The following is a 26,753-nucleotide window of genomic DNA, read 5'->3' as shown; positions in this document are numbered from 1 at the left end:
ACTGTGTCATTTGTTAATCCCAAATTTTTACATAATACTAAAATCACTGATCTTAATGCAATTGACTAAAATACCCCTTATTTTTGCATAAGTATACAGTAAGTACTGTAATTACGTGTATGTATTTTCATAAATTCAAAAGTGGACTTACACTGCCCTTGACTTTTTCCAAGTTTTGTTGTGTTACAGCCTGAATTTAAAATGGACTAAATTGAGATGTTTTGGGGCACTAGCCTACACACAATACCTCATAATGTCAGTGGAATTGTATTTTTCAAAATGTTTACAAATTAAATAAAAATGAAAAGCTGAAATGTCTTCCGTCAATAAGTATTCAACCCCTTTGTTATGGCAAACCTCAATAAGTTCAGGAGTAAAAATGTGCTTAACAAGTCACATAATAAGTTGCATGGACACAAAAATAGTGTTTAACATGATTGTTGAATGGCTACCTCATCTCTGTACCCCACACATACAATTAATTATCTGTAACATCCCTGAGTCGAGCAGTAAATTTCAAACACAGATTCAACCACAAAGACCAGGGAGGTTTTCCAATGCCTTACAAAGAAGTATACCATTTTTAAAAGCAGACATTGAACATACCTTTGAGCATGGTGAAGTTATTAATTATACTTTGGATAGTGTATCAATACACCAAGTCACTACAAAGATACAGGCGCCCTTCCTAACTCAGTTGCCGGAGAAGAAGAAAACCACTGAGGGATTTCACCATGGGTCGGCGGTGACTTTTAAACAGTTACAGGGTAAATGGCTGTGATAGGAGAACAGTGAGGATGGATCAACAACATTGTAGTTACTCCACAATACTTATCTAATTGACAGAGTGAAAAGAAGGAAGCCTGTACAGAATAAAAGTATCCCAAAACATGCATCCTGTTTGGAAAAAGACACTGAATACAGTGTTATGTCTAGGGCAAATCTAATACAACACATTACTGGTATTTGGTATTTTGGTATTTAATTAGGCTCCCGATTAGCTGTTGCAAAAGCAAAATAATTGTTATTGACTGAGGAGTTTTTCCGAATAACAAATAAACGGAATTGAGCTAAGCACAGCCAAAATCTGAAAACCTGGTTCAGTCTGCTTTCCAAAAGACACTGGTTGATGAATTCACCTTTCAGCAAGCAGGACAATAACCTAAAACACAAGGCCAAATCTACCATGGAGTTGCCTACCAAGAAGACAGTGAATGTTTTTTTGACTTAAATCTGCTTGAAAATCTATGGCAAGACCTGAAAATAGTTGTTGAGCAATGATCAGCAACCAATTTGGTAGAGCTTGAAGAATTGTGAAGAGAATAATAGGCAAATGTTGCAGAATCCAGGTGTGGAAAGCTCTTAGAGACTTATCCATAACAACTTACTCAAAGGTGATTATAACATGTATTGACTCAGGGGGTTGAATATTTTTTTAATCAAGATATCATTAGTGTTTTTCATTTTTCATAAATGTTTTACAAATGTCAGAATTTTTCTTCCACTTTGACATTACAGAGTATTTTGTGTAGAACGTTGACCAAAAATTGACAATTAAATCCATTTTAATCCCACTTTTGTAACACAACAAAATGTGGAAAAAGTCAAGGAGTATGAATACTTTCTGAAGGCACTGTAAGCATAAAAAAATATATTTATTCAAAAAAGTAATTTCTCCAAGGTTTCTATAATGTCATTTTGGTGTATTAGGACATAGTGGTGTGGTTCTAAGGTATTTTAGATATATTTCAAATTTTTCATATAATATTTCAAATTTTAATGGGATCCTATGGGCAAATGGCATAACATGATATTCCTGTAAAGTATCTAAATATGTGGGATATGGACCAACAACTGTCTTGAGATATCAAACTACAGTGTAGGTAAGTGCTAAAACAGTTACACATGTAGAAATGGGGGATATCCTCCTTTAAGCGGCAGGGTTGCTCTTTGCTGAAACACAAACTCCAGATTGTGGCTTTAAGTAAATTGAATGGGGTTTATACACCCATATTTTTTTGACAACCCCTACTTAATCAATGAACTGATGTTTTACAAACAAATCTATACATTAGGTATAAGCAGTGGTCCTAGTAAATAGTTAAAGCTACCAGCACAGCACACCCATTTGTTATCCTACAGTTGGCTCTTAGCTACTGTAGATTTCACTGATAAAAGAAAAGTGGAAATTGTGAACACTGAGAACATTACTTTTCTTTCCAAAAAGCATATTTATGACATTAGCACAGACACGGTAGAATAGGAGAAGTGTGCCTAGATAGAAAAATAAAATGTTTTGCTTGTTGCCAGTTTATACTTAAAAAATATGAGTGTGTTTCTCTACTTTTTAGTGGCCCTACGGTAAAGTCGCAGGAAACGGACAAGGATGGGCGTCCTACAGTACGTTGCAAATCACTCCTCCGAGCATTTCTGTTCACATTTTTAGTCAGCTCTCCAAAATAGTGCAGCTGGCAAAGGATAAGAGGCTGAAGGAGGTCCGAGCTTGTCTGGAAGGTAAACCATGTAAACCACAGAATGAGATTTGAATCCCATTTGTTCCTAAGTAGTCGGGCTGCATACTTCCCATACAGCCACGGACATAATTAGTTTGTCCTTGTTATCTTCTACTTTTATCCAATTAGAAACTGGCATCAGATTATGTTTGCAATTCCTCACAGTTATATTTACTGTACCCCAAAGCCATAATGTGGTACTAGCTAATAGCTATGTTAGTTTGAGAAAGGAAAACATACATCTACTGTATGTCTATATTACCCCAGGCCAGGATTCTCTTTTAAATAAGGCCTACATCTTTTGACCTCAATGGGACAATCTGGTAAAATAAAGATATATAAAAAAAAAATAGTAAACCATTTTTACTGTAATTTGTAGCCTGTTGCGAAGATGCTGGGGCCTAGTTTTGCAACAGTGGATGGGGAGGACAGCTCTGTGCTGCGTGTCCTGGAGAAGGTGAATGAGGGGGACCAGGCCAAGGAGAAAGAGATCAAAGTGAAGCTGCTCATCCTGCTGCAGCAGCTGGCCACTCAACTCCTCAGCAACTCCCTCAAGCAGATCTCCCAGTGGGTTCCTTTCCTCCTTCTCACTCTGTCTGCTTCTCTATCTATCAATAACGAATCAATCCATCTTGATACACACTGACTCCCACTTGACCTCAGACAAGTCCAAACACATGGGGTTGACTCTGATAAGAAACAGTTTCTTACTAGATAGAAGAACCACAAACGGGCCCAAGATGAATTATCTGTATTTGTTTTGGGGGGGGGTTTTGTATAGGGAGGTTAGGCTTAGTCCTGCCACAGTGAAGAATGATGTCGAGCTGTTGAAACACTTCTGCAGTGAAGGGGAGAAAAAGGTGTTGAAGTCTGTTCAATACACATCAGGTTTGAGTTATCTTCACATTTCACAATTTTTATTTGGGGGGGGGGGGGTGAATGAAAGCGATTGCTATTAGTGGTGATACTGGGATATTCTAGAAATATAAATGTCTGTGTTCACCCCTAAAAAACATGGAAGTAATTATATATGTCAGATTTCTGAGACTGAGACATTAATTACTGATTACTGAGACATTAATATTTTTTTTACTTGCCTTAGTCAGCACGGCAGATTTGCAATGCCATAACAATTCAACTTTCGTCAAAAAACACACCTCCCCTACATACCACAGAACCACAGTGATCAATTCAGTATTTTGAAAAATGTGTCCCCATACGCAGAGGAACATTTAAACCTTCTATGTACATAACCTCCAACCTGTGATACCGGGCACATTAAAATATGCTGGTTTGTGTGTGACGATGCTCTGCAGCCTAGCTGTTTTCAGAGGATGATTTATCAGAGAGTGAAATCACAGCGAGCTCTAAGTAACCTGGGCTGCTGTCTTCAGACCTGGGCTTTGTCCCAAATGGCAGCCTATTCCCTATATTGTACAATACTTTGTCCAGAGCCTTTTAGGTCCTGGTCAAAAGTGGTGCACTCTATAAGGAATACGGTGCTATTTGGGACGCAGACTTGTGCTCTCTCTATTGTGGAATGATCCATCATCCTCGCTGGCAGCTCAGGCACCCTCGATGATTTCTCTTCCTGTCATATTGCACTCTTTGAACCTGTATTGGAACTATATTTCCCCCCTGATCCTCTCCTCCTTACATACCTTAAAGGAAAACTCCACCCAAAAACGATCTTTTGGTATTTGTTTCTTTAGTCTATGTTTCATTTGTTTCATTAGTCCATTGTTGATATAGTCCCAAAATGTTTTGCATGTCAGCAATCAAGTTCAAATCAAATCAAAATGTATTTGTCATATGCGCCAAATACAACAGTACAACCTTACAGTGAAATGCTTACTTACAAACCCTTAACCAACAACCTTTTAAGTTAAGAAAAATTTGTTTAAAGTAAAAATTGGAAAAAAAATTATGAAAGTAACAAATAATCAAACAGCAGCAGTAAAATAACAAAAACAATATGTACAAGTATGTAGAGTTAAAGTGATTATGCATAGATAATAAACAGAGAGTAGCCCTTTAATTAGCTGTTCAGGAGTCTTATGGCTTGGGGGTAGAAGCTGTTAAGAAGCCTTTTGGACCTAGACTTGGCGCTCCGGTACAGCTTGCCATGCGGTAGCAGAGAGAACAGTCTATGACTAGGGTGGCTGGAGTCTTTGACAATTTTTAGGGCCTTCCTCTGACACCGCCTGGCATAGAGATCCTGGATGGCAGGAAGCTTGGCCCTAGTCATGTAGCCCCTGGGACTAAACACCTCCCTCTGCAACTGGATCAGGTGCACCAGGTGGTAAGGGTAGGTAACAACACATCCGCCACGCTGATCCTCAACATCTGAAGTACGATCTGTACCCCCCCCCCCTCCCGTAATGTATAATCCATGGACGTTACAGAGCCATTTACATTATGTTACTGCAGTGGCCTATTACAACCATTGTTCTACCCAATTTTAAATAACTAAAGGAGCCACCTCATCATTTCTTTCCATTGAATTGTGCATGACCAGCAAGTTTGACGTATTTATAGCTGGTGATAGAACTTTTAGTGCCACGGAGATGGGTTGAGTTGAGTGAAGGGTAAGTGAGGGATGTATAAACCCAAATAAACAGTGCCAGGCTGCTGCGCTCACTGTGTAAAAAGGCCATCCAGGCTTTAATGTTTTATGAGTCCTGTGTCTGTGTTGAGTGATGCTATGAGGCTGAACCCGTCGGTCGTTCTGAGGATGATGGACAGTGGGCCGTAAAACACTACTGTGAATGAGTTTGCTGAGATACAAATTAAGTCACAGGTTTTCTCTGCGTACGTCTTTCTCCTATGAAGTTACTACAGTAATATCCAAGTCATGGCATGGTGATGTAATGGAGTGTTCTGCACTCAAATCAGGCCATGTTTTTCTGGCTTTTTTACCCCCCACCAAACTATTTTCTCTCTGCATTACTTAAAATACACCTCTTATGTGTGACTGAGTGATCCATGAAAGGAATAGGCTCTAGTCCGTGTCAGGTCAGAAACACTATCTGAAATAGCTCTGGCTGGGACCCGCTCTCTGATTGCAGCACTAAGAGCCCAAAGTGGTGGTGTTCCAAGTCAACATGAACCCTGACAGGTTGATAGCCAAAGATAACAACACCAATCTCTGAACATGATCTACTCGTTTCCAGCATTGAGGAAGCAGATCATTTTTCACAGTTTTATTAGATCAGACATTCTCAATCAAATAAGCTAAAGGCAGCCAGAGGAGAAGAGTGCAGCACCAGGGACACACACCGCAGTCCAATACTCAACTTCTCAGTGTAGTGTTGGACTGACTCGTTTTTGAAACTGCGACGTGATTATAAATTGGACATGGTGTCTGTCTGTGTTATGCATGCGTGATCACATGCAAAAATGCAACAGCACCCTCAGAATTTTGTTATTCAAATCCTGAAATCAATCTAGCTCTGCTGTCATGTTCACTCTCCACACGGAGCCTCGCACAGCTCTTCCACTGACAGCTACTATTTAGCGTATTTTCCATCACTGTATGGAGAAAGTAATTAGATACAATGGATACAAGTCCAATAAACATGTGTAAATATTTGGAGTCTCGGGTCTCTCAGTGAGGGCTTGGAACAAGGCACAAGTGGAGAAAGATGAATAGTGCCAATGTAATGATTTGGAAGTTGCCTGTAGTAAAAAAAAAAAGTGTTGCCGAGTCCGACAGAAGTCTGAGGAGAGTTGCGGGCAGGCAGGCGTCAGACCTGCTTAAAGTGTCTGTGCACTTGCTCTGACAGAGCCGTCCCTGTGCTGTGCTATGTGTACTGCTGTAACGTGCCATAGAGTTTGGAATGTTTCCTCCTGTCCATTTCAGGTATCATAAAAAAGAGGTACGGTTGTACACCTGAAATGCAGCCATAGTGGCCTGAATTGGCCTGCATTGTTCCAACAGCAGGTCACTTTGGGTTTTATGACAAACAAGCCGGTTTTGGAAAGTGACGAGCGTGCTTGGCCCGAGCGTACAAACACAGCCATATTATTCCATGTTAATTCTTTCTCCCCCTTTACTTCTAAAAAACCCCCCAACAATTTCGCTTATTGCAAGCAATGGTAGTCTGAGGCGAGCTATTTTCTGCCTAGCAGGTGCCTGTGATTAAAAAACATTCCCTGCCTGCGAACCATGCATATGTGTCTTGTTGGCATTCTTATGTTAGGTTGTAAAGTTGGGTAAAAAGACCTTGAAAAATGTAAAAATCATCTCTGAATAACAGTGACACAAAGGCTCTCCTTTGTCTGTGACAAGCTGCAACATTTTAGCGCGAGGAATGTAAAGAAACAATAAACGTTTGATATTGTTCAGCCAATTAATAGAGGGGAACCTCTTGTGTGCAGTAAAGCACTGGGAATGTGTTATTTAATTACTGTTGCTCAATAATAAAGGCTGAATTGTTATTCTGCTGCAGTACGGAATGTTGAGAAAGTTCTGTTTTATTATGAACAGTCACTGCTACAAACCCTGATTAGTTTTTACATGGTTCTTCTTGGGCTGAGAAGAATTGAATGGCACCCTTTTAGACACCAATGTGTGATGTGTCTCTCAAATAACTGGATAAGGAGGCAACATGTCAGCTGCAGAATGGAAAATGTGCTTTATAACTTGAAAAAAAATCACAAAAGGACCCGAAGACTTTGTTAAAAGAACAATCATTCAGAGGAAGAACTTTTTTAACGACTCAGGTCCATATAATTTTACGGCCCTGCTAGCATTTCGGTGCAAATTGAGAGGTCCTTTTTCCTCACTTATTTTTTTCCTCAACAGGATTCTGCCGTTCAAGAAGAACCTCCATCAACACAAAAGATCCAACATGTGGAATCGGTTGATACAGAGGAACAAGGCCAACTCCAGAGGCCTTACGAGCATCAGGAAAAGAATGTGCATGAGAAGGCGAGACAACAGCTTGTGCAGAACAAGCCAGGCGGCAAAAAACAATTAGAACCATCCTTGAAATGGAAGAACCTCGGTCTTGCATCACCATATGAGTATGTGATGATTCCACTCCATATATTAGAGGTCTTTGGAATAATTGCAACGCTACACGTTCTGTATGCCTTTGGGAACTTTATGCTCCAATAGACGAGATTTTAAGAAGGAAGTGATGCTGGAGTCGCGCACTTCACTGATTGCATGTGTCTCAGTGTGTCTTCTCCACATGCCAGCAGTCACATATTATTAAGAGATGGTTTATATGGCTTTACATTTTTCAGGGCAAGCACAAATATTCCTGATTATATGGACGATCCCAGCTAATCGATGTGTTCCCTGCTTGGAACCCCACTGTACAATTACAGACAGAAAAGTTGGGCGCAGGAGTAACATTCACAAAAATGATGTATCACATGTTCTTTGATTGATAAATAGATCTAGCAGGGGTTTGAGCTTTTGTAGCTGTACCTTGTGATAAGTGTCCCCATTTTGAGGCAGCTGGCTCTGGATAAAAGCTATCTAAAATGGCAACAACAAAAAAAGCCAAAAATCCCTGCATCCCTCTTCTCCCTCAATGCATAAATGATGATGATATGTTACGATAAATAACTATTTCCAAAATAGAAAAACGTAAAATAATGAATAATACATTTTCTAGGGAAGCAGATGCGAAGAAATCCAAAAGGAGTGCAGCGAATGAGAAGTTTGCTGAGACGGAGGAGAGGATGCAGAAGAAAGCAGATTTCTCTGTGTCTTCCTCACCTGGTAGGCAGTCGTCTCATAAAAGGTAAGTCACCTGGTGGGGTTTTCTCCTCACACTTCATAAATGATGAACACTTCTAGTCCTACAGAAGAGCAAGCAGCTTACAGGAAGGAGATTGCTGAAGTCACAACTCTTTGACCCGTAGTGATAGCTTCTGTGGAAACTGATAATAACTGTTTTTATATAAGCCAATGTATGGGTCTGATGTACGCTTTCCCTGCCTTTCCTCTGGTGCCTGGCAGCGATGTTACCAGCTGTCCCCGTAATTGTGACTGCCAGTGTATACAGGTCCGCTAGTAAAGTTACTGGGTCGACTCTAGCCACTGTTCTGCTGATAGCTTTTCCCCGCCTTGAACCAGTGAAACTTGGTACATGTACAGAAAGGGACCTTTGGGAGCCTACTAGCGTTACTCCAGGCCAGTAGTCAAAGCAGACACACCGGAACAGCGCTTCACTGCTTAATTAAGGCTTGGTTCAGTGTTTATCATGGCCCATCTGCTTTGCCTGAGAAACGGTCATATCGGCTGATTTCCTCTGATAATGGCCTCCCCTGGAAATGCTATCTGTGTAAATAGGAACCATCTCCCCTCGGCGCCATTTGAACGTGTACCAAATTTCATTGCTCCGCGGCGCGCAGTTTTCATGATACAGTTATTTGAGTGGTGCAACTGACTTTAAAAGCCATCTGCATTTCTGTTGGCTTTTATAGTATGAAGGCTACGGTAGAAAAAGAGAGGCCTGCTTTGTTTAGTATGATGACGACTCCAGTTTACCCATTACTTTAATCCCTCTCTCTATTCATGGCTGCTGCTGCTTAGATTGTGAGAAAGTTCAAACCTGACAATTCCGATTAACTTTAGATTGTTAATGGTGCTTGTTGTATAAAATAATCTTGCCGTTATTTTCAATCACAAAAGGAAAACTTCATATTTTGTTACGTGTATCATATACTGATATAATATTTAAAGTTGAAACTCTTCCTGTGTATGGATATGTACTTGTATAGCTGTTACACAAAACCTGATGTTGATTCTTATCTCCTGCTGTGTCTGTGTTCTTCAGTAAGACCCCAGGAGGAGGCGCCGATGACTTCAGCGAGAGTTCATCTGAGAGTGAGGAGGACAAGGAGCAGCCAGAGCACCCGGCCGGAGAGCAATACAGACCTGTCCTCTGAGTACTGGCAGATCCAGAAACTGGTCATATTCCTCAAGGTACAGTACAGCAAAGTCTGTAGAGGCCTGGCCCAGCACTCTGCTTTGGAAATTTCACAGAAAATAAGTTGTTCTGTTCTGTTGAAAACATCTACTATTCTAGCAGGCCAGGCAGTTCACAATGGACAGGAAACAATCAAATCCAGGTCCTTATCCTGTGATCCATACAGCAATTTTGATGCAGACTTGAGTCAATATTCAAACTTCTTGAAGTTGTCTAAAAAAGTAATCCCTTTAAGGTATGGCTCTGTGCCTGTAGAATTGTGATAGTCACAATAGTCCTAATGTCACCCGAGAGGGAACAATATGTAATCTCCTTAACATAATAATTCCACCTGCCTGCTTTGCGTAAATTTTACGACATAAAGTTGTCGATCAATATAACAAAATGACGTTAGATTAAAAAAAAGTATGTATAATGTGCTCCTGTTTTAAAGCGTCTGCTTCGTAGTAGGATGTTTATAGAAGTGGTAGGACTGGTTTTGTGCATTCCTGGTTTCTGACACACACTAGGCCTATTTGGGTGCACGTGTGAGCCGACACATATGAGAGAAGGGAGCAGAGCTGTCTAAAAACAGCAGCTGGGCACACTGTTTACCCACACCACAGAGCACAAATGAAACGCGGCTCTGAAAGGACTGACAGTGCATCTGGTGAATATTAATGTGTCTAAACTCAAAAGGAAAAGAGAGAGAGGACCAACGCGCCACTGACCCAGACTGACTGGGAATACCTCTTCCACTGCCTGATTAGAGAGGAATTCTCCCCTCTCTCTCTCTTGCTCTGTGATTACCGGTCAGTTTATTTGGACTTGTGCTTACGTACCGTTTAGGGCCATGACCTGATGTAACTGCAATCATTTGATATTATGGTTAGTTATATATTTCAAATCTGGCCCCTATATTTTAATGATAATCATAACCTAATCTCTTCACTTTGAATCTCGATTTACGGTATAGTAATTTACGGAATTAACTGAAATTCAAATGTGTTTATTTTTTGGGTACTAATTAAATTGATTTACGCTATAGTAATGAAATATGAATGACATTATTTTGTATCTCTATGATCTATGACTATTAAATATTAGCAGAAGTTTTGTAAGCTGAGATACAGTATTTGGCTATGTCCATGTTTTTACATACCGTACTGCAATTGGGCCCCCCTAATAAGATCATTCATAGGGCAACTGGTGGTAAATCTTTTAAAGAAAACATTCATGCAAATTCAGGTCCAGGTAGATATTTTTAGCTTAACAAAACATGCGATAATGAAATAAAAAGTCCTTCTTGGGAAAGAGCAGTTACTCTCCTTTCCAAAAACAGATTTAAAATGTAAATGATATTAAAGAAGCTGGGCCAATGTCTGATAAGGGAACTTTTCAAATTTCATTATACTTTTCAGTGGGGATTGGAGTGAATTCACAGTGAGAGTTTGTGCCTTCAACAAGATGCATTTGTAAACCTGTACTTCCTAGTCAGCATTCTATCTGTCTGGAAACCACACAGTGGAGTTATTTATGGGGTTTGTCCAGTAGTCATTTTATAATATCATTACCATCAGAAGCTAAAACGAACCCTGAGCCAAGTTAAATATCTGTTTTATTTTAGAAGTAAGAACATTTTTTTTTTCTTCTTCTCAGCCGTATAGACAGACATTTGTACTTGAGGAAGATTGAGACTTTCATAAAGCAACACATGCATGATCTGTGTTGTGTTTAATGGGTTATTTATCCAAGGATATTTACCCAGAGTGCTAATATGTGTACCTACACTGCATGCGTTTAAATAAGTATGGCTTAAAAGGGGCAATCTGCAATAACAAAGTATGCATCCCACCACTGTTGAGAGATGGGGCTGAAAAGATGTAAACGTTCTCAAATTAATTGACAGAGCTATAGATGCAGGACTGACCATCCATGATAGTTTAAACCATGTTTTGAGGCTATACGGTGATTGTTTACAATTACATTGTTTACAAACAAAGAAGTAAACCAAGCTTAAATTTGGGGTTCTGATGGGAATAGACAGTTTAACTAAGCTCATGGGGCATTTACAAAGTATACTCGTCAAGAAACAATGGCTATATATCATGAATGGAAAAGTCCTAAAATGTATGTAGCAATCGCAGATTGCACCTTTAACATACTAATATGTGTGCCTGTGAATACACATGCAGTATGCCATCTAATGAGTTATGATTTTGCTTGATGAAATTATGTTATAATGATGTTAACATGTTGCTTGCCGCAATGACTTAAACGCTTTAGATGAGGCTTGTGTGTATGTCAACAGCTTTTTGTGTGGCATGAAACAAGGCATGTCGGCTATACAGTATATTTAGAAACAAGCAGAGTGCCCATACGTTCAGCACTCTCTCTTTGTGCAGATTGAATAACACACAGCATCGTTTACACATATGCTACATACCACGTAATTGCCATCAATATGCACTGTTGGTAACCACAGGGTATTTGTTTTACAAGCTGAAGCCACTGCTTCATTATCTAGAATTAGATATATATGGCAATTTGACAGCTATACATACAGTATGCTTTCAGCATAGCTGCTACCAATTACCCTACTTTGTGCTCTGCTGTTTTTGATAAAGTGTTGCTGGTGATTGTAAGTGGCTTATGTGAAAAAACTATTTATATGTAGGTGCCAACATTGTTAACAAGTTTATTACGTACCAAACCACACTCAAGGGTTGTGTACTGTGTAAGTGTTTACCTAGAATGTGGTCATTTTTATTGCATAGGTGGCTTCTTAATTTAACTGCCACATAACAACACATTAGATTATCCCTTATTTGTGCCTAAAAGATTTGTGCCATATATATTTGTATATATAAGCATGAGGATATGTCCTTAGTTTATATAATCATATAATAATCAGATTGTTTTATGTCCTGAGGTAAAGTAACCCTTTCAATATCAATTGACAATGATGGCGCCGGAGGGGATGGCTGCCGTCGTATCGGCTCTTAACAAACCATGCTATTTTGTTAGTGTTTTTGCATTGTTCCTAACTTGTTTTGTACATAATGTTGCTGCTACCATCTCTTATGACCGAAAAGAGCTTCTGGACATCAGAACTGTGATTACTCACCTCAGATTAGACAAAGAGTTTTTCTTCAATGAGTCGGAGGGGAGGGATATACTACAGACACCCAACCAGGCCCAGATCCCCGTCATTCACTGGAGAAGGAAACTGAGATTTCGCCGAAAAAGATCAGGGTGCCTTGTGAGGATCAGGTGACGAGTGGCTAATCTGCCTTTGCCTTCCGTCCAGCTAGCTAACGTTCAATCGCTGGAAAATAAATGGGACAAAATGAAAGCACGTATATCCTACCAACGGGACATTGAAAACTGTAATATCTTATGTTTCACCGAGTTGTGGCTGAACGACGACATTAAGAACATACAGCTGGCGGGTTATACACTCTATCGACAGGATAGAACACCAGCCTCTGGTAAGACTCGGGGCGGGGGCCTATGCATATATGTAAACAACAGCTGGTGCATGATATCTAAGGAAGTCTCAAGGTTTTTCTTGCCTGAGGTAGAGTATCTCATGATAAGCTGTAGACCACACTATCTACCTAGAGAGATTTCATCTGTATTTTCCATAGCTGTCTACAGTACATACCACCACAGACCGATGCTGACACTAAAACCGCACTCAATGAGCTGTATACTTCCATAAGCTAACAGGAAAACGTTCATCCAGAGGCGGTGCTCCTAGTGGCCGGGGGCGACTTTAATGCAGGGAAACTTAAATCACCTCTTAGGGATTCGACCCCGTAACCGGGATCAAAATCGACAACATCCGGTGAAGTTGGAGCGCGCCAAATTCAAATGACAAAATAGTAATTTTAAACATTCATGAACATACAAGTGTCCGACATCATTTAAAAGCTTAACTAAATCTGGCAACGCGGTTAATCCAACCGCGTTGCCAGATTTCAAAAAGGCTTTACGGCAAAAGCATACCATGCGATTATCTGAGGACAGCGCCCCACATCAAAATACTTTTTCAAACTAGCACAGGCGTCACAAAAATCACAAATAGCGAATAAATAAATTACTTATCTTTGAAGATCTTCCTCTGTTTGCAATCCCAAGGGTCCCAGCTATACAACAAATGGTCGTTTGTTCGATAAAGTCCTTCTATATCCAAAAAAGTTTGTTTAGTTGGCGCCTTTGATTTCAGTAATCCACTCGTTCAACATGCATAAAAACATATCCAAAACGTTACTGGTAAAGTTCGTCCAAACAAGTCAAACGATGTTTCTAATTAATCCTCAGGTACTCTAATATCTGAATAAACTATACAATTTAAGACGGTGAATAGTATGTTCAATATGGAAAGATAAATAACGAAGAGCGCGCACCTCTATTACGCGCGCAACAGGACTACTTTTCTAATGAGGGACACCTTGGAAAAACTCCAACTATTTGTTCATTTTTCAAGAAACAAGCCTGAAACCCTTTTTAAAGACTGTTGACATCTAGTGGAAGCCATAGGAGCTGCAGTCTGGGTCCTTTTTATTTGTATATCCCATAGGCTAGCATTGAAATGACCTGTGACCTAAAAGAAAAAATCTGGATGGATCTTCCTCGGGTTTTCACCTGCCATATTAGTTCTGTTATACTCACAGACATTAGTTTAACAGTTGTAGAAACTTCAGAGTGTTTCTATCCAATGCTACCAATTATATGCATATCCTAGCTTCTGGGCCTAAGTAACAGGCAGTTTACTTTGGGCACGTCAGTCATCCGAACTTCCGAAAACTGTCCCCTAGCCCAAATTTCTATCAGCATGTTAAATGTGCAACCGGAGGGAAACAAATTTGAGACCACCTTTACTCCACACACAGCGCTCAAGCTCTCAAAGTACACAGCTCTCACAGAGTACAAAGCCCTCGTTCGCCCTTCATTTGGCAAATCTGACCATAATTCTATCCTACTGATTCCTGCTTACAAGCTAAAATTAAAGCAAGAAGCACCAGTGACATGATCTATAAAAAAGTGGTCAGATGAAGCAGATGTTAAACTACAGAACTGTTTTGTTAACACAGACTGGAATATGTTCCGGGATTCTTCCGATGGCATTGAGGAGTACACCACATCAGTCACCGGCTTTATCAATAAGTGCATCGAGGATGTCGTCCCCACAGTGACTGTACGTACATACCCCAACTAGAAGCCATGGATTACAGGCAACATTCGCTCTGAGCTAAAGGGTGGAGCTGCCGCTTTCAAGGAGCAGGACTCTAACCCGGAAGCTTATAAGAAATCACACTATGCCCTCCGACGAACCATCAAACAGGCAAAGCGTCAATACAGGACCAAGATCGATTCGTATTACATCAGCTCCAACGCTTGTAGAATGGGGCAGGGCTTGTAAACTATTACAAACTACAAAGGGAAGCACAGCCAAGAGCTGCCCAGTGACACGAGCCTACCAGACGAGCTAAGTAACTTCTATGCTCGCTTCGAGGCAAGTAACACTGAAACATGCATGAGAGCATCAGCTGTTCCGGACGACTGTGTGGTCACGCTCTCTGCAGCCGTTGTGAGTAAGACATGTAAACAGGTCAACATTCACAATGCCGCATGGCCAGACGGATTACCAGGATGTGTGCTCCGAGCATGCGCTAACCAATTGGCAAGTGTCTTCACTGACATTTTCAACCTCTCCCTGTCTGAGTCTGTAATACCAACATGTTTCAAGCAGACCACCATAGCCCCCGTGCCCAAGAACACTAAGGTAACCTGCCTAAATGACTACCAACCCGTGGCACTCACGTCTGTAGCCATGAAATTCTCTGAAAGGCTGGTCATGGCTCACATCAACGTCATTATCCCAGAAACCCTAGACCCACTCCAAATTGCATACCGCACCAACAGATCCACAGATGATGCAATCTCTATTTCACTCCACACTGTCCCTTCACACCTGGACAAAAGGAACACCTATGTGAGAATGCTATTCATTGACTACAGCTTAGCGTTCAACACCATAGTGCCTTCAAAGCTCATCACTAAGCTAAGGACCCTGGGACTAAACACCTCCCTCTGCAAATGGATCCTGGACTTCCTGACGGGCTGCCCCAGGTGGTAAGGGTAAGTAACAACCCTACCCTTACTCAGTCCCTTCCTGTACTCCCTGTTCACTTATGACTGCATGGCCATGCACGACTCCAACACCATCATTAAGTTTGCTGATGACACAACAGTGGTTGTTGTGGTTGCTGACAACGATGAGACAGCCTATAGGGAGGAGGTCAGAGACCTGGCCGTGTGATACAAGGACAACAACCTCTCCCTCAATGTGACAAAGGAGATGATTGTGGACTACAGGAAAAGGAGGACCGAGCACGCCCCCATTCTCATCATTGGGGCTGTAGTGGAGCAGGTTGAGTGCTTCAAGTTCCTTGGCGTCCACATCACCAACAAACTAACATGGTCCAAGCACACCAAGACAGTCGTGAAGAGGGCAGGACAAAACCTATTCCCCTCAGTAGACTGAAAAGATTTGGCATGGGTCCTCAGATCCTCAAAAGGTTTTACAGCTGCACCATCGAGAGCATCCTGACGGGTTGCATCACTGCCTGGTATGGCAACTGCTCGGCCTCCAACCACAAGGCACTAAAGAGGGTAATGCGAACGGCCCAGTACATCACCGGGCCAAGCTTCCTGCCATCCAGGACCTCTATACCAGGTGGTGTCAGAGGAGGGCCCTAAAAATGGTCAAAGACTCCAGCCACCCTAGTCACAGACTGTTCTCTCTGCTACCGCATGGCAAGCGGTACCGGAGCGCCAAGTCTAGGGCCATGAGGCTTCTGAACATATTTTTACCCCCAAGCCATAAGACTCCTGAACAGCTAATCAAATGGCTACCCAGACTATTTGCATTGTCCCCTATTTTACGCTGCTGCTACTCTGTTTATTATCTATGCATAGTCACTTTTACTCTACCTACATGTACATATTACCTCAATTACCTCGACACCGGTTCCCACGCACATTGACTCTGTACAGGTACCCCCTGTATATAGCCCCGCTATTCTTATTTACTACCGCTCTTTAATTATTTGATATTCTTATCTCTATTTTTTTTGGGGGGGGGGGGTATTTTCTTAACTGCATTGTTGGTTAAGGGCTTGTAAGTAAGCATTTCACTGTAAGGTCTACACCTGCTGTATTCGGCGCATGTGACAAATACAATTTGATTTGATTTGATTTGATAGATGAGGTGTACATCATTTTTATAATTTAAACAATATATTAATTTCCAAGTAAAATGTAAGATGGTGATGTAAGTAGGTGTCATGAAAGAACCACCAGGGTATTGAGCGGGATCCCAAGTCCATCCACGATGACACTTTGTTTAACCATGGTTGAGGTTGTCCACCCTCTGCTGGTCAGAAGCGGAAATACAGGCCCCATGTTCTCTCAGGAGAACACTTTTCCTAACTACCTCATGATCTCTTGCCGTGCAAAAGAGCCAGGGTCAGTCACTACCCTCACATTAACTTAATTTCTACAAGTGAATATTATTTCTAATGAATTACGTGTTTCACAGCTTTGAACTGAGTATTCAGCTCTGTTAACATGTTAACAGAGACCTTTCTCAGAAATAGTTTCTTAAGTACCAGAAAAAATCTAACTGTTGATTGGAAGCCTTAGACTAAAAGGCAAAATATAAATACAACACACATAAGTTTGAACAATTATTTTGGAAACTCAGAGAAATTAAGTGGCCTACTCCTCCACCAGACTAAGTCATTTCCACTATGAATGCTGTAACTTATGTCTAGAGAATGTATTACAGAACATCTGTACATATTTCCATACTTTTTAAGTTAAATAACTTTTTAGTGACACAAAATACCACAAAACATTTGGAAGCCTGACACAAACTGTATTATTTCACTAGCTGCTACAAGGCCAGTCATATGCTCAACATTTTATTTTATAGAAGATCCTATGTCCAATATGAAGTAAGAGAGAACCACCAATCATTCTTTCCCTATTCGTTACCCATAATGGACTTGGCAGAAGGCTCTGTCTTTTTTCTTCTTAATCTGCACCCTACATGGCTAGTCTGCTCCAGATACGGCAGAAGAGTGCAAATCACATGCACTCTCCAGGAAGCGGACACTGCCAAGCTGGTTGCTTCTTTCGTACACCGACCGAGGTCGAGGAACATAGACACTAGAAACACAGACTGTGGCTTCATTCCATCTGTCATAGATCCAGCTCTGTTGGGGGGCAGACACACACACACACACACACACACACACACACACACACACACACACACACACACACACACACACACACACACACACACACACACACACACACACACACACACACACACACACACACGCCCATGTTATTGCCTTACTGTTTGCACACTCTTGGTTTCTGCCAGATTTTAGTTTTTTGGTGGTGAGGAGGTCTGAACAGTTACATTAAATTTGATCTCTTATAGTGTTTTATTGCGTAAATCAGTTGTTGATTCCATAATCTTCTTGGATAAGTAGATACATTTATTATACAATGGTCTTCCTCATTTACCTGAGGAATTACTATTGAGTTGCTGATTATTGATGATCATCCGCCCTGTGTGTCTGGTGTGAATTCCAGAGCGACCTCAACACGTAAATTCCCTCTGTGTGATGTCTGCTTCCCAGGGCACTTCTTAGTGCTTAGTGTGCCCTTGAGGAACCCTAATTTACTCTAGGGGCGGGATACTACTATGGCTGACCCTGTAAAACAACACATTTCACAACACCTATCCAGTGTATGTGTCACGCCTTGACCTTAGATATCCTTTTAATGCTCTATTTGGTTAGGTCAGGGTGTGACTAGGGTGGGCAATCTATGTTTTCTATTTCTTTGTTGGCCGGGTATGGTTCCCAATCAGAGGCAGCTGTCTATCGTTGTCTCTGATTGGTGATCATACTTAGGCAGCCTTTTTTCCACCTTAGTTTGTGGGATCTTGTTTTTGTACTGTTGCTTTCCAGCTCTACAGAACTGTGTGTTTTGTATTTGTTGTTTTTTCGGTGTCATCAATAAAAGAAAGATGTACTCCTACCACGCTGCACCTTGAACTACTCCTTCCATTGACGAGCGTAACAGTATGTGACAATAAAACATACAGTATATACAATACCAGTCAAAAGCCTGGACACACCTATTCATTCAAGGGTTTTTCTTTATTTTTAGATTTTTCCACAATGTAGAATAATAGTGAAGACATCAAAACTATGAAACAACACATATGGAATCATGTAGTTACCAAAAAAGTGTTAAACAAATCAAAATATATTTTAGATTTCAGATTCTTCAAAGTAGCCACAGTTTTGCACACTCTTGGCATTCTCTCAACCAGCTTTACCTGGAATGCTTTTCCAACAGTCTTGAAGGAGTTTCCACATATTCTGAGCACTTTGGCTGCTTTTCTTTCACTCTGCGGTCCAACTCATCCCAAACCATCTTAATTGGGTTGAGGTTGGGTGATTGTGGACACCAGTTCATCTGATGTAGCACTCCATCACTCTCCTTCTTGGTCAAAAAGCCCTTACACAGCCTGGAGGTGTGTTTTGGGTCATTGTCCTGTTGAAAAACAAATGATAAGAGCAAACCAGATGGGATGGCATATCGCTTCTGAAGGCTGTGGTAGCCATGCTGGTTAAGTGTGCCTTGAATTCTAAATAAATCACAGACAGTGTCACCAGCAAAGCACCCCCAACCCATCACATCTCCTCCTCCATGCTTCACAATGGGAACCACACATGTGGGGATCACCCGTTCACCTACTCTGCGTCTCACAAAGACAAGGCGGTTGGAACCAAAAATCTCAAATTTGGAATTTCCACCAGTCGAATTGCTCGTGTTTCTTGGTCCAAACAAGTCTCTTCTTCTTATTGGTGTCCTTTAGTAGTGGTTTCTTTGCAGCAATTCGACCATGAAGGCCTGATTCTCGCAGTCTACTCTGAACAGTTGATGTTTCATGAACTCTGTGAAGCATTTATTTGGGCTGCAATTTCTGAGGCTGGTAACTCTAATGTACTTATCCTCTGCAGCAGAGGTAACTCTGGGTCTTTCTTTCCTGTGGCAGTCCTCATGAGAGCCAGTTTCATCATAGCACGTGATGGTTGTTGCGACTGCACTTGAAGAAACTTTAAAAGTTCTTGAAATGTTCCGCATTGACTGACCTTTCATGTCTTAAAGTAATGACGGACTGTCGTTTTTCTTTGCTTATTTGAGCTGTTCTTGCCATAATATGGACTTGGTCTTTTACCAAATAGGGCTATCGTCTGTATACCACCCCTACCTTGTCACAACACAACGGATTGCCTCAAACACATTAATAAGAAGAAAAGAAATTCCACAAATGAACTTTTAACAAGGCACACCTGTTAAATTGAAATGCATTCCAGGTGACTATCTCATGAAGCTGGTTGAGAGAATGCCAAGACTCTGCACAGCTGTCATCAAGGCAAAGGGTGGCTACTTTGAAGAATACTTTTTTTAAACACTTTTTTTGCGTTACTAAATGATTCCATATGTGTTATTTCATAGTTTTGATGTCTTCACTATTATTCTACAATGTAGAAAATTGTAAAAATAAAGAAAAACCCTTGAATGACTAAGTCTGTCCAAACTTTTGACTGGAACTGTATATTTATATTTGTGCCTGTTGCACTTGCTCTGTTTGTAATGTATGTGTCTGGATTAAAGAACCATAATAAATGCTTGTTTTATATATTGGTAATTGACTATGTTTATCAGATCATGAGAGTTTATGAATCTCCTTCATTCTTTCCCTGCTTTGTAATGTGTGATATTTAAAGATATTTTTCCTCTGGATGTAATTTGTGAAGACATTTAGAAATTGCTGTTGTTATTGCCAAATCCCGCTGGTAGCGAAATGTTTTGAGCAGTGTGTCCCAGGTTTACGGAGCAGAACGGGTCATAAGAAAAAGGTTTCGACCTGGGTTTAAACTACTCTAAACAAAACACATATCAGCCTGACCTCTGCAGTAAACCTATGCAGTATTGTTGTCTGTGGCGAATCACAAAAGTCACATAAATACTGTATACAAATGTTGTCTCATCATTTTTTTTTACATTTTAGTCATTTAGCAGACGCTCTTATCCACAGCGACTTACAGTAGAGTGCATACATTTTATTACATTTTTTACATTTCATTACATTTTTTTTTACATAGTGAGACAAGGATATCCCTACCGGCCAAACCCTCCCTAACCCGGACGACGCTATGCCAATTGTGCGTCGCCCCACGGACCTCCCGGTTGCGGCCGGCTGCGACAGAGCCTGGGCGCGAACCCAGCCCAGCCTGGGCGCGAACCCAGAGACTCTGGTGGCGCAGCTAGCACTGCGATGCAGTGCCCTAGACCACTGCGCCACCCGGGAGGCCCATCATGTTATGTAAAGTCCCGTCATTAGTTGTGTTTACAGTTTTTTTCATGTGTCTTTCATAATCTGTAGTGTTGAGATGCAGACAAAGGTTGCTTACCAAATTGCATCCTATTTCTTTATTCCCCACATTCCCTATTCCCCACATAGGGCTCTGGTCAAAAGTAGTGTTCTATTTAAGGAATAAGGTGCAATTTGGGACGTAGTCAGACATGTAGTGGTTGAGTTGTAGGCTGCCCACTCTGGCTGCGGATCTGCCCCTATCATGCTAGTTGGAGGAGAGTCCATCATAAAAGATTGTCAGATGTTGTCAATGTTTTAAAGAATGTCTACAGTACTTCGAGACGTAAGCTAACAAAAATGGAAGCATATGAGGTTTTCTCCGTGCTATCAGTTCTAAACATAGCGTTTTGTTTTTAAAAGGTATTATCCTAGCCCCACTGAATCCTTTGAAGAGTGAGAAGTGGTGGAGGAGAGAAAAAAGAAGCAGGAGATCCACTGCTGTTACTAGACCAATGGTTCACATTTAGGCCAACATCATAATATGGGGAACACATGTGCCCGTTATCCCACTCCCAACAGTGTGTCAGGCTACCTCTTTTTGTGGGTGAACGATTTGATCAAACAACTGCTTCATATCACAGTAAACCCTGATGCAGTACATTCTGCTATAACTGTTCCCCCAAATCATGAACTGCATAGAACATACTATGTAATTTATAGTTAAAACATGTTCTAGATATTCCCTTTGAAGAACTCTTCTCTCCCACATTGATACGTTCATTACATAAGACGTTCAAGTCTCCTCTGCGTCGGTAGAGTAATCTGTTTGGGATGGTCCTGAGGCTGAGATGTGCAACTAATAAAGTGTGCAACTAATAAAAGCAACTTGCTTTTTTTCTAGGTTTATCTGTGGTTCATTTAAAATGAGAACAGAAAGAAAAACAATTTTAAAAAATGAAAAAAATGAAACAATACGATTTTAGTTGTTCAATTGCCAGGAGATTTTGACTTCAAGATGCCGTGTCACATTTCAAAGTCATGTAACACATCTCGTATTACACCAGCTAACTGCTGTATTTTCTACCTACTGTGTGGAATTTCTGTTTCTATCTGCCATCAGATGCTTTTGTTCCATCATGATCTAAACCATTTCACATTAACAAAAGATACACTGCAACTTCAAGTTCCTCGGTTTCCAAATCACTAAGAACTTAAAATGGTACACACACGTGCACACAGTCATGAAGAAGGCACGACAGCGCCTCTTCCCCCTCAGGAGGTTGAAAAGTTTGGCATGGACCCTCAGAAAGTTCTACAACTGCACCACTGAGAGCATTTTGACCTGCTGCATCACTGCGTGGTATGGCAACTGCACTGCCTTCGATCGCATGGCGCTACAGAGAGTGGTGCGGACAGCCCAGTACATCACTGGGGCCAAGTTCCCTGCCATCCAGGACCTCTATACCAGGTGGTGTGTAAGGAAGGCCTGGAAAACCGTCAAAGACTCCAGCCACCCAAGCCATGGGCTGTTCTCTCTGCTACCGCATAGGAAGCAGTACCTGTGTATCAATTCTGACACCAACAACTTCTATCCCCAAGCTATAAGACTGCTAAATAGCTAACAAAATGGATAAGCAGACTGAGTTGACTCTTCATTTTTACGTACACTCTAAGGACTCCACAAACTGACGCACACTGGCACTCCAACACACACGCTTAACATGCACACACATGTATACTGACTCTACACACACGCACACTCACAATCAATCACCATTTACACTGCTGCTACTCTGTTTATCACACACCCTGTTGCCTAGTCATCTTCTCCTTACAAATATTGCAAATATTGGAACGGATCATGTATATACAGTATCTTCTTCTTTTTTTCTATTCTTCTTATTTATATTTCTCATTTGTTTATTGATTGATTACTGCATTGTTGGGTTTAGGGATTGCAAGAAAAAAAATCATCACTGTACTTGTGCACGTGACATTTAAAACTTGAAACTTGACTATGAAAACACAATACACTGGAACAAAAAAACACAACGCAGACTAAAAAGTAACTGAGACTGGCAGAAGAATGACCCCAAGTCACCTGTTTTACATTTGACATTGTTTTGTATGTTGCACTTAAGAAGCAATAAACCTACATCTGCCCATATATTGAGGCACTTGTAGTGAAATCAAAGGAAATATGTTCTACCCCCAAACCACTTGTTTGCTTAGTAGTAGTTACTAAGTAGCTAATTGGTTAGAAACAAGCCTTGAGTTATTGTGTGTGTGTAGCAACTGTCAAAACAGAGTCTTTTGAAGTGCTTACTCATTATTATGTTCATCATTTCAATGCTCATTTTTCTCTTTAATCTCTAACTTAGGTCATTGTCTATGGTTTTCTGACCGCAGGCAGCTTAGTAGTCAGAGTGCCATTCTGTATCGAATAGTTTCTCTCTACCAGTGTTTAGTGTCACAAAGCTAAACACTCACCAAACTGTGGCAAACAGTGAGAGTGAGAGAAAAAAAAGACAGGGGGAGAAAAGTATGGCAGGAGGGGAGACACTGTGTTTCCCCTTTTCTAAATGTCTCTTTAATTCGCATTTTCTCTGTCTGCGGTTTCATTCATTCATTCATTGGTGCCTTGTTTTCATTATTATTTCAGGGAGGCAACCAGACGGCCACTGTGATTGCTCTGTGCTCCACGAGGGACTTTCATTTAGCCCAGCAGACGTGCCAACTGGCCATCCGGGATGTAGGTGGCCTTGAAGTCCTCATTAACTTGATGGATACAGAAGAAATCAAATGCAAAGTGAGTAGCCCTCCCAGTCCCTGCTCCCTGCCAAGCGGACCTGGTTGCCCGGTGGGGGGAACAGAGCTGTGCTGTGTGTGCCAGCCTAGTGTTTCAGATACAAAGAGTATACTGACTAGGCCTGAGCAGGCAGGCCCGGTGCCTTTAAGGACACAGGATATCAATTCGACTCCAATAGACCTAATGAGATGTGTGGGAGCTTTATATACAGCATGCCTTTATATTGAAACTCTTTAGAAATTGCTGTCTATTTTTACAGCGGCACGTTTTGGGGGTTTACATAATCCTCTTTATTTGTGCTCCTGTTGACAGATGTACCTCATGTTGTTGCCATTGGCTTCACAGCTCTTCTTAATATAGGCCCCACAAAAAAAATTCTTGATTTAAAGAGATATACTTTGTTGACTCACCATCTGTGTGTTTGATTTAGATTGGTTCTCTGAAGATTCTGAAGGAGATCAGTCGTAACAGTCAGATCCGCCGGGCTATTGCTGACTCCCCAGACAATGACCTGAAATATCTGGCCGCGGAGACCATCGCCAATGGGGCTAAGTTCCGACGGGCCAGGAGGACGGTCAGACAGCACGGAGGAATCAAGAGACTGGTGAGTATGGTTGTAAAATACATACTGTACTGTACTGCAAAGCAAAGCCTTGCACAAGGGAACATAATAATAATGCCATTTAGACAGACGCTTTTATCCAAAGAGACTTACACAACTGTCGGCATTGACAGTGACACATAAATATATATGTAGGTGTGACCCATGCGGGAATTGAACCCACAGCCCTGCTGCTGTTGCCAGCAGCACTCTTTAACTAACCCACTACAGAGCCCATTTGGAATCACATACTGTACTGTAGCACAGCAAAGCGCAAACTTGCACAACATAGGCCAACATGGCACAGCACTACACAGAATAACTCCCTCACTACAGAACAGAATTACTCCTCCACTACACACCAACACACAGCACAGCCCAACCCAACTCCTCACAGTTCTGGCTCTTCTAGCTCCCTCGAGTTTCCATACACTAAGTTCCCTGATAGTCCCCACCCTCCATTCCCCCTTTCCTTGGTCTCATGTGACATACATCAGGGGGAAACAGACAGAATGTCCTTTGACATCCTCGGACCTGAGTTGATGTTTATTGACAGAACGACCTGTGATTAAAGCCTATGGGCCTTGTATATTTATGTCAATTACCAAATCGGATGTGCTCATTGCAGTCATTGCAGAGGAGAGATTAACTTCACGCTAAGCTACAGACTGAAACCACCTTTGAACTGCATAACATGTGTAATGGCTCTGCCTGCTCTGTGTCAGTGGCCGTGCAGGAACTATGGATTAGCACAGCCCTGACACGCAGACTGACGGTCATAAAGGGTCACTCTGGGGTTTCGATATTGTAACATCAACACGTAGACCTGCTGTTTTTCCACATTCTGAGTCTCTTTTTTTATTCTTTTAAGACCCCACGGTAATAGGATTTAATTATGCACCTGATCATGGCCAACAACTTTGTTATTCTCGTTTAATACATTGCGTCAATGGAAACCACAGCTATCATTACAGCATCTCCTGTGGATTTCACATTTACTGAACAAATTTGACATTACTTTCGCAACGTCTGATATAAATTGTATTTGATACACGCTGGATCATGTGTGTGTTGTGCTCTGTGTGTGTACAGGTTCTGCGTGTGTGTGTGTGTGTGTGTGTGTGTGTGTGTGTGTGTGTGTGTGTGTGTGTGTGTGTGTGTGTGTGTGTGTGTGTGTGTGTGTGTGTGTGTGTGTGTGTGTGTGTGTGTGTGTGTGTGTGTGTGTGTGTGTGCGCGCGTGTCTGACTCTGTGTATGTGTTCCCAGGTGGAGTTACTAGACTGCGTGCCTGACTCGGCGGCCCTGACAGAGGAGCAGGAGAAAGACGTGGAGGTGGCTCGCTGCAGGGCACTGGCCCTCTGGAGCTGCAGCAAGAGCACCAGGAACAAGGAGGCCATCCGCAAGGCTGGGGGAATCCCTCTTCTGGCTTGCCTGCTCAAGTCTCCCCATGAGAACACGCTAATCCCTGTGGTGGGAACCCTGCCGGAGTGTGCCTCAGAGGTGAGAGGCTCACTGTGAGGCTCTGGTCAACGGAAGTACACTACATGGGGAATAGGGTGCCATTTCGGGTGCACCCATAGTATGGGAAGCATGTTCAGCAGATTAAGGCATGGAGTGCCACCCTGAAGAGGACCACTCTGTGATTCCTCATTGGAACCCAACACACTATGTATTTGATTGCCTATGTATTTTCCCTACACTTTAATTTACAGAGAAGTTACAGAATTGCCATCCAGACTGAGGGCATGATCGAGGACTCAACTGTGACAACCACAAGCTCTTCAAGGTGGTCCTATGTCTTAGGTCCACCTATTCTCATTGAAAAGGAACCCATTAAGAAGCAACAATGTACATTGATGCTGGGAATGTGAACAATGCATAAGCATTAGGGCAAAGAACTTACAAAACTATGTCCATCATCGTTTTTAGTTGTGTACTAATAGCCCCAAAGCTGTATATTTTGCCTGTCTTTCACCGTCTGTGTTAGTGTGCGGAAGAGAAGCGTACCCGTGACCTGGTACGTCAGTACGAGGGCCTGCAGTCCCTGGTGACTCTGCTGAGCCAGGCAGACAACAAGCAGCTCCTGGCCGCCACCACAGGGGCCATCTGGAAGTGCTCCATCAGCATGGAGAACGTGGCTAAGTAACATTACGCCCCTTATTCCTCCCTCCCATTATTATTACCCCTCATTATCACTACAGCCCCACTCAGATGTGAGCCTAACCAGCACCAGAGTTAAACTGTGTGTTTGCTGGTTGTGATCCCATATATTATATATTATTTACTTGAATGGGTAGCAGGTTTGCTAGTGTAGTGAGCAAGTGTTTTCCGTGTTTTAGAGAGCTAAGTTGATAGTTTGGGCAGATGGGTCTACATTACGTTCCAATGGAAAGCCGATAGCAGTTGGGATGAGGGTCGAA

General features: G+C 41.7%; 1 pseudogene; it reads left to right on the top strand.

The window, feature by feature from the left end:
• The window catches only part of LOC129860064 (outer dynein arm-docking complex subunit 2-like), a 73,952-nt pseudogene that overhangs the window by 11,616 nt on the left and 35,583 nt on the right, over positions 1-26,753 (top strand).

The sequence above is a fragment of the Salvelinus fontinalis genome, chromosome 7 (genome assembly GCF_029448725.1).
Source record: "Salvelinus fontinalis isolate EN_2023a chromosome 7, ASM2944872v1, whole genome shotgun sequence".
NCBI lineage: Eukaryota > Metazoa > Chordata > Actinopteri > Salmoniformes > Salmonidae > Salvelinus > Salvelinus fontinalis.
Note: the sequence above shows the minus strand (reverse complement) of the source record. Positions and strands in the feature narration are given on the sequence as shown.